The sequence below is a fragment of the Phalacrocorax aristotelis genome, unplaced genomic scaffold (genome assembly GCF_949628215.1).
Source record: "Phalacrocorax aristotelis unplaced genomic scaffold, bGulAri2.1 scaffold_54, whole genome shotgun sequence".
Taxonomy (NCBI): domain Eukaryota; kingdom Metazoa; phylum Chordata; class Aves; order Suliformes; family Phalacrocoracidae; genus Phalacrocorax; species Phalacrocorax aristotelis.
This window is the reverse complement of record NW_027441351.1, coordinates 244,874-252,119: the sequence shown is the minus strand read 5'-3', so window position 1 is coordinate 252,119 and position 7,246 is coordinate 244,874. Positions and strand designations below refer to the sequence as shown.

The window sequence follows — 7,246 nt, the reverse complement described above, 5'->3', positions numbered from 1 at the left end:
CCTGGGATGTACTGTGGAGGAACTAGGATGTACAGGCTTGTACTGGGTTGTACCGGGTGGAACTAGCAGGGATTTGGGATGTACCAGGATCTACTGGGATGTACTGGGATGTACTGGGAGGTAACTGTTATGTACTGGGAAGGAACTGGGAGGGAACTGTGAGGGAACTGTGAGGGAACTGTGAGTAGGGGGGCGGCCCCCCGGGCCCCAGCCCCCCCCCCCCCCCCGCCTGCGGCCAGGCCCCGCGGCCGCCGGCCCCTTCCTCCTCTGCCCGCTCCCGTCGCAGACGGCTCGGTATGTGTCACGAGCGGCAGCCCCGTTCAGCAGCTCTCGGAGGGCGCACGGCTGTGCCCGGCCGTGACCGGGGCCCGCAGGGGTTTCCCGCTCGCCCCGAGAAGGCGCTGGCCCCGAGCCGGGGCGTCCCGCCCCGCCCCGCCCGGCCCTCGGCGCCCTCGCGAGCTGAGCGCGGCCCGGCCAGCAGGGGGCGCTGGCGCTCACCGGCTGGGCGCGGGGGCGGTCCGGCGCGGGGGCGGGGCCGGTGGGGGCCGTTCCTTCCGGCCGCCCTTTAAGGGCCGCCCCGCGGGGCTCGGGCTTCCGGTGGCGCGTGCGCGGCGCGTTGGAGCGGGGGCGGGAGCGGTGCGTGTGGAGGCCGAAGGGCCGGTGCGTGTGGCGGCCGGGTCGCGAGGCGTCCCTGTGCGGTGCCGGGGCCCCTCTGCGGCCCGGCGTGGGAAGCCCGCGGCCGGCGGAGCCTGCTCGGAGCTGGGCGGGGAGCGCCGCGGCGGTCCGGCCGCCGGCAGCCATCCCCTGCGGTGGCCGGCAGCCCCTCGGGACGCCTGGAGGCCTGGCGGTGCCCGAGCCTCGCCTGCGGCAGCCGCCTGAGAGAGCAGCGCGGCCGTGTCCGGGGGCCGGAGAGCGCTGGTGGGTGAGTTCGGGCAACGGGTGGGTCTCCGTGTGAGGTGAGGCCTGGCGCGGGCCGGGGGGTATCTCCGTGCGGGTCGGGCCGGGGGCGGGGCGGGGGCCGTGCCCCGCAGAGGAGCCCCGGTCGGGCATCGTTCGCTTTTCCACAATGTAGGGCTCTCCCCGGTTATTTTTTGTGTACTGTGTTTTGGGTCACCTGAAATCCTTTGGCCGGTTACGTTTGGTGCGGGGAGATGGCAGGTCTGGAGCCTGAAAGATCTCTGGTGGGGGGTGGGGGAGGTATTTCTTGCCTTAAAACTCTGAGCCCACCTCGTGAGTCTCGTGACTGTGGCAAATGGCTGAGTCGGGCGTTTTCTGATAACTAACTTCTGAACGTGTGCGTGTGTAGGCACGGGGAGATTTGTGCAGTGTGACGGAGCCCCTTGTGCTTCTGTGCTAATGTCTACCTGTTCTAGACCTCCAGAGTTGGAAAGCCTTTGTTTAGTGCCTAGTTGTGCCTGCGTAACAAATGTTTTAGCTGCTGATGGGTTATACCTCTGCTGCGAACTTCTTGCTGGGTGGCTTGATTGTTTCTGGTTGTCCGTGTCAATCTAGGCAGCTATTTTCTGCCCGGTGGTGAAGCCTATCGCTTTGGATAACAAAGGGCAGGAGTGCAATAAAGAAAAAGGTGATTCGTCTGCTGCAGCTCCTTGGAAACAATTCGTTCCTTATTTTCTGCCCTTGGGCAGGCGTTGTGCTTTCCAGATAATGCAGCCTCTCCTGTGCCCGTCCACGCCGTGCATTTTGTCCTGCCCTTGCTTGAAAAGGCTCTCCTTGCCTTCCTCCCCTCTGCTGCAGTTGCCTTAATCTCTCGCTGCTGCTGCTGCTGCTGCTGGAAGAGGGATAAAGGGAGTGTTGTCGATCGGGTTGTTAAAAGCTTTTTCGCGGGCTGTAACGCGCGGGAAAGGGGGGCCGGGGGGGAGGATCAGTTTGCGGGGAAAATGGGAAACCAACATCACCTTCCCCTCCTACGGCGCAGCCCGGCCGCACGGCTCCCCGGGGATGCCCCTGCCCGCGGGTGTACCGTGTGTGCGCCCCCCGCGTGGGGCGGGGGACGACGACACCCCCCCACACACCGTCGGCGGCACTGGGACAACCCCTGCCCCAGGGCTCCGCGCTCGTACCCGGCTCTCCCCGCTCCGGCACGGCACGGGGCTGGACGCACCGAGAAGACCCCGGAGCGGCTTCTCGCGTCCGGGCGAGAACAGGGCCCGGCCCCGAGCAGCAGAGCGGGCACCGCCGGTAGCTCGGAGGAGCGGGGCCGGCTCGGCTCGAGGCGTCAGAGCGAAAAGGGACGAGAACCGTCCCGGAGCGTCCGGGGGTTGGGGGGGTTGGCGGATGGTCCGGTGGCCGGGTTCGGCTCCGTGCCGGGCCGTGGGGCAGCCGGAGCCGCGCCAGAGCAGGTGAGGAGCCGCATGGCCGGGCGCGCTGTGGGTCGGCGGGTTTGGGCTGTGGGGTCTCCCGGTCCGCGGAGCCCCCGGGGGGGCGGCGGGGTGCGGGCAGCAGCGGCCCCGGGCCGAGCGCTGTCGTGGGTCGGTGGTTGGGTTTTGGGGCCGAGCCCGTGCCCGTCCCCGGGGAGTAGGGGCAGCCCCACCCGGCTCTCGACTGCTCCTCGTCGGGGTCGGGCGGCGGCGGCGGCGACCCCGGCGGGGGCTCCTGCGGTGCCGGGCGGGTCCCCCCTTGCCCGCGAGGCAGGCAGGGACCCCGGCTGCTGCCGCCGCGGTTTGCTGGAGGCGGGCCGGGCCCGGCCCCCTGTGGGGTTGGGGTGCGGGCCCGGCGCTGCCGGGGAAACGAGGCCTGCGAGAGCAGGAAGAAAGCGCTGCCGGGCCGGTGCTGGGCTGCCCCGCCGGGGTGCGGGGCCGGGCCCGCGCAGTTCAGTTCCCAAGGCCTCCCCGACAGTGCCCGCGTGGGCCGTGGGGGTGCAGGGCTGCGGGGTGGCTGCGCTCTCCGCGGCCCTGAGCGTTGCCCGTGGGGACTGCGGAGGGGGCCGGGACGCAGCCAGGTTCAGCTGGTTTGGTCCCTGAGCGTGGAGAGCACAGCTCTTCTGTTCCTGGGCCTTGAGAGCAGGCTCCTGTGGCTGACGCCGGGGCCCTGAAACAGATCGAGTCGTGCGTTTTGAGGGCCTGAGCGAGGGGACTAAGTGGTGTGGTTTTGGGCTGAGGAGCAGAGGTCAAGTGCTGCGCTTTTGGGACTTGAGAACAGGCTCAGCAGCTGGGCTTTTTGGCTCAGAACCGGTCCCAAAGTGAGCTGGTTTGGGGGCCAAAAGCAGAAGCCGGTTTGGCTGCTTGTGGGGGTGGCGTGGGGGCATCGGGGGCTGCAGGGGAAAGCAAGGGTTGGGCAGGGTACGAGGACCCTCCCCGGAGGTGGGGGTCCGGTCACATCGGACCCCGAAGTTCGGGAGGCCGGCATGCACCAGAGCGAACTCGCCACCTGAGGCGGGTCTCTGGAGGAAGGGTGCTTTTTGGATCCAGTGCAGCGCACCCTCTTTGGGTCCAGCTCTTCATTCTGCGCTGCTTAGAAGAGTTATTAACCAATTAATTAAACATACAAACTAAGTCACAACAGCTCTATCGGCTCCATCGTGGTTTGGAGCTCTGAATCGGTTTCATTTGGTGTCTAACACATTTTTTCCCCGAGGAGAGGCTACGTTTCAAGTTAATTAGTTTTCTCACAAGTGTGTCAGTCGATAAAATTGAGTTACGATTATTAAAACCACAAAGGTGACAGGAGTCTCACGGATCGGGTCTATTTCTGAAAATGTATTCATCCCATGCAAATGTCATCGGGATACAGATCATCTGCACTTCATGCTCTGACAAGACAAGATGCTGAGACAGGGATGAGCTCCAAAAGGACTACTGAAAAGAAAAAAAACCCACGCACTTCATGAAGTCATGGGGGGTTTTTTTGTTTGCATTTGGGGGGGCGGGGTGGCTTTAACAAAAGAGTGCAGTGTTGGCTGGCAGCAGCCTGCAGAGCATTTTTGCTGCCTGATCTCTCCTGTTCTTCTCTTCCACTCCTCTTTCAGGGCTGTAATTGTCATTTGGATAGTTTTAGAAGAGCAGTTAAGTTCCTCGCCTGTGTCTCAATGTGCTGGTAATACCAGGAAGGTGAATGCTTGAACCGGTCGGGCGGGTGGGAATAACTTGGCTGCAGGTAGAACTTCTGAGGGAAGACCAGCAAAACCAGGAAGCAAATAGCAAGTTCCCAAAAAATGTGCGGGTGTCAAACACATAAAAGTTTTATTGCCGAATGTTTTGTTTTTGGCAATATGTTCCAAATGCCTATTTTTGGTAAACATAACTTTTCAGGAGATTCAGGGTTGTGTGTGGCAAAACATGTCCCTCTGTTTTTGTGTCCTGCCGCACAAACGGCCGGCGGCAGGGCTCTCGTTCCCCGCTCTCGCTATTGCCACAGCAGGGCTGCGATATTTAGACCTAAGGGATGGGTTTAGGAATGGAAGGAGAGAGAACGCCTGTGTTCTGTAAGGGCTATGAATGCTGACCCTTTGCCTCCGTCTGCCGCTTTTCCTGTGCGGGTGATGAAGCCGTTTTACTTTCCTCTGTTGTTCCTGGTCTAAGTAGTTGCAAGGCTGTCGCCGCTGTGGGTGTGCAATTTGTGTTGCTGTGTTTCTGTGGAGTCCTAGCTACGGCTCGCTTCTAGTGTGGCCAAGCGTCAAGGTAGGGCTTTCAGCTTAAAGCTTCAGAAGCGCTGCGCGCCGAGATGGGTGTAGGTGAAACTGCTGTTGCGCCTGCAGCTGTGCTCGCAGGGATGCTGGGTGGCTCCGCATCAAACTGGCAAGGTGCGCGTGGACCTCCGTCGGGCTGCGCCCTGGGTGCGCGAGCGTGCCGTGTTTTTGCTGTTCCGGCTTGTATGTGCGAGGGCTTAACGTTTGATTTAATGCATTTCCTTTAACGGCAGGCTGTAGTTGGGCTCTAGATGGTATTCCTACGTGGGCGCAGGAGCTGTGGAATGGTTAAGCTGTTGCTGTGCCTCCAGGTGACTTGTTCAGTAACACTGTTTTTCCAGGTGCAGATGGATGAGTCGTGCAGGGCAACGGAGGAGAGCCCAGGGGAGCGCTGTAAGAAGGTGAGTCTGTGTGTAGTACTGGAGGGAAGATGTGACTGATGGCTATAGGGCTCCATTATGGGTTTTACTCTTTTTTTTTTTTTTTTTGTGATCTGAGGGTGCTAAGCGATGAGCCGAGCGTGATGTGGGCCCTGGAGGTGAGTCAGGCAAGGTGACCGGTGCTTGGTGGGCTGGAGTAGGTGTTCTTTTTCAGGTTATTCAGGGTTTTTTCTCCTTCTCTTCACTTTCCCATCCCAATTTGGGGCCGATTCCCTCAAACGGGGACTTCCCCCTGTGGGGCTGCTTATGCAGCCTGGGAGCTGCTGCCTGGGCACAAAAATACCTCAAACCCCTTGACTCTGGGCCTGCAATGAGGGGTGAAAATACAGGAAGAATTCTGGTGGAAAGAAAACAACTTGGGGCTTCTGGGAAAGCCAACTCCAGCTGGATTTGTGCGGCTGGAAAGGAAAAAAAAAAAGGGGGTGGGGGGAAGGAACAACAACCTAAAAGCACCCACCAACCATTCTCATGCACAAAACCGAAAGTGAAAATGACCATTTTTTGTAGGGCAAAAGCACAAAAAATCCCCACAGAACTCAGTAGTTTGGAAAAGCAACCCCAATTATTACATTATGTAAAGAAGGCGGGGGAAAAAAAAAGAAAACCAAACCAAAACCCGATCACAACCCTGATGCCACATGCCTACAAGCAGTTCCTGGGGCTTATTCTGCGGGGGTGGGAACCCAACCTTGTTCCCCAGGTTTGCTGTGCTGCTTCTCCTCCCTCGAGACACTTTGCTGTTTGGTGCAGAGGCAATGAATGGCGCTGCTGGGGCTGCGAGGGGGAAGGGTGCAGAGGAATAGAAGCTCTGTGGATGCAGCCAAGTTACGGTTTCTGGATGGTATTAATCGAGAAGAGTAATTCAGATAATGCTGCTGCCCAGCGACCAGAATTGGGTACTGAGCCCGGGAGCCGTGCACGCGCGGTGGCGTCCCTGTGATCCCCATTGCTCTCTCCGCAGGTAACAGCCCTGCGATGCTGCAGTGCCTGCGAGGTGATGCCGCCGTGCTCGTTGCTGCTTCCTGGTAAGGAAAGGCCTCCTCTGCTCTTGCTGCAGCGTGGTGGTGTGTCGGACACGATTCCCTGTGTCGGGTGAGGCCTAGGGCTGCCGGCGAGGTGAGCGAGCCCCTTTGGTGGGTGCAGGGGTATCTCCTTGTGTGCCTGTACTACTGGGGCTGGTGGGATGGGAAGCTTCAAATGACCCGCCGAGGCAGGCTTCTGGTATGCTAAAGGCGAGCGGGTGAGGGCAGCCCTAGGAGTTACCCGGGAGCTGATAGAAGGGAAGAGGGAAAGGAGGAGGAGGATGATGACCTTTTCCCCCTGCAGCTTCTGGGTGCAGAAGATGGCCGACTCCCCAGCTCACCAGAGCTCCCCCTCAGCCTCCCCTGGCCCCCCTTGCCCCGTGCGCCTGCCCCCAGCTCCAGCACGGGCGAGCTAGGCTACGTGCCTAGGAAGCCTCATCTGGTAAGAGCTGTAAGACACCCACGTATTCTCTTCAGGTGGAGGACGGCCTAGAGTCTGGAGCTGCAGAAGAGGCAGGGAGGAGAGGAGGGGAAAGAAGCATCTGAACGGCTAAATTGTGCCAGCAGCGCTGAGAGCGAGAGTCGCGGTGAGTCCTGGGCCACTGGGGCCCCGTTGCCTCTCTTGTGCGTCCTGGGCCCTCCCTGTCTCTCCCCCGGCCCCCTCTCTTTCCTTACCTGCTGCAAAATTTACTTTTTTTTTTTGCGCCCCCCCCCCGCACCTTCTTTCTCCATCTCGCTCTGAGTGTCTCCCTGCCTCCCCGTCTTTTCAGTCCTCCCTCTCTCTGTCCTGTAGCCTGTGGCTCCTTTTTCGTTCTCCGCCTCTCTCTGCCTGGCTCTGGCTCCGTTTTTTTTTTTTTTTTATTCCTCCTGCTCTGTCCTGTAGCCTGTCGGTGTTTTGTTGTTCTCTGGCTCTCTTGATCTGACTCCCTGTGTTACCGAAAAACGCGTTAAAATCGGAAACGACTCCTCAACACCAATTTAGTATTAAAGAGCAGGCATTCTTTATTCGCGGCGCCGGATGCACGGGGGATCGCTCCTCCTGGTGTGCGTACCTCACGCACCTTTCCCGTACAATTTGTAGATCAATGTTTTACGTATTCATACATATTCATTATTGTCCTGTCTGCTGATTGGTACAA

General features: G+C 60.1%; 1 long non-coding RNA gene across 2 annotated transcripts; it reads left to right on the top strand.

Annotated features, from left to right (window-relative positions):
* The first annotated feature begins 675 nt into the window (after positions 1–675).
* LOC142051386 (uncharacterized) lies at positions 676–6,233 on the top strand. 2 transcript variants are annotated; one of them, XR_012658454.1, is made up of 3 exons: positions 676–918; positions 4,987–5,046; positions 6,047–6,233. It is a non-coding gene; the product is annotated as an uncharacterized LOC142051386 (long non-coding RNA). The 2 variants fall into 2 exon arrangements; XR_012658453.1 differs by having other exon boundaries at positions 676–922.
* The last annotated feature ends 1,013 nt before the right edge of the window (positions 6,234–7,246 follow it).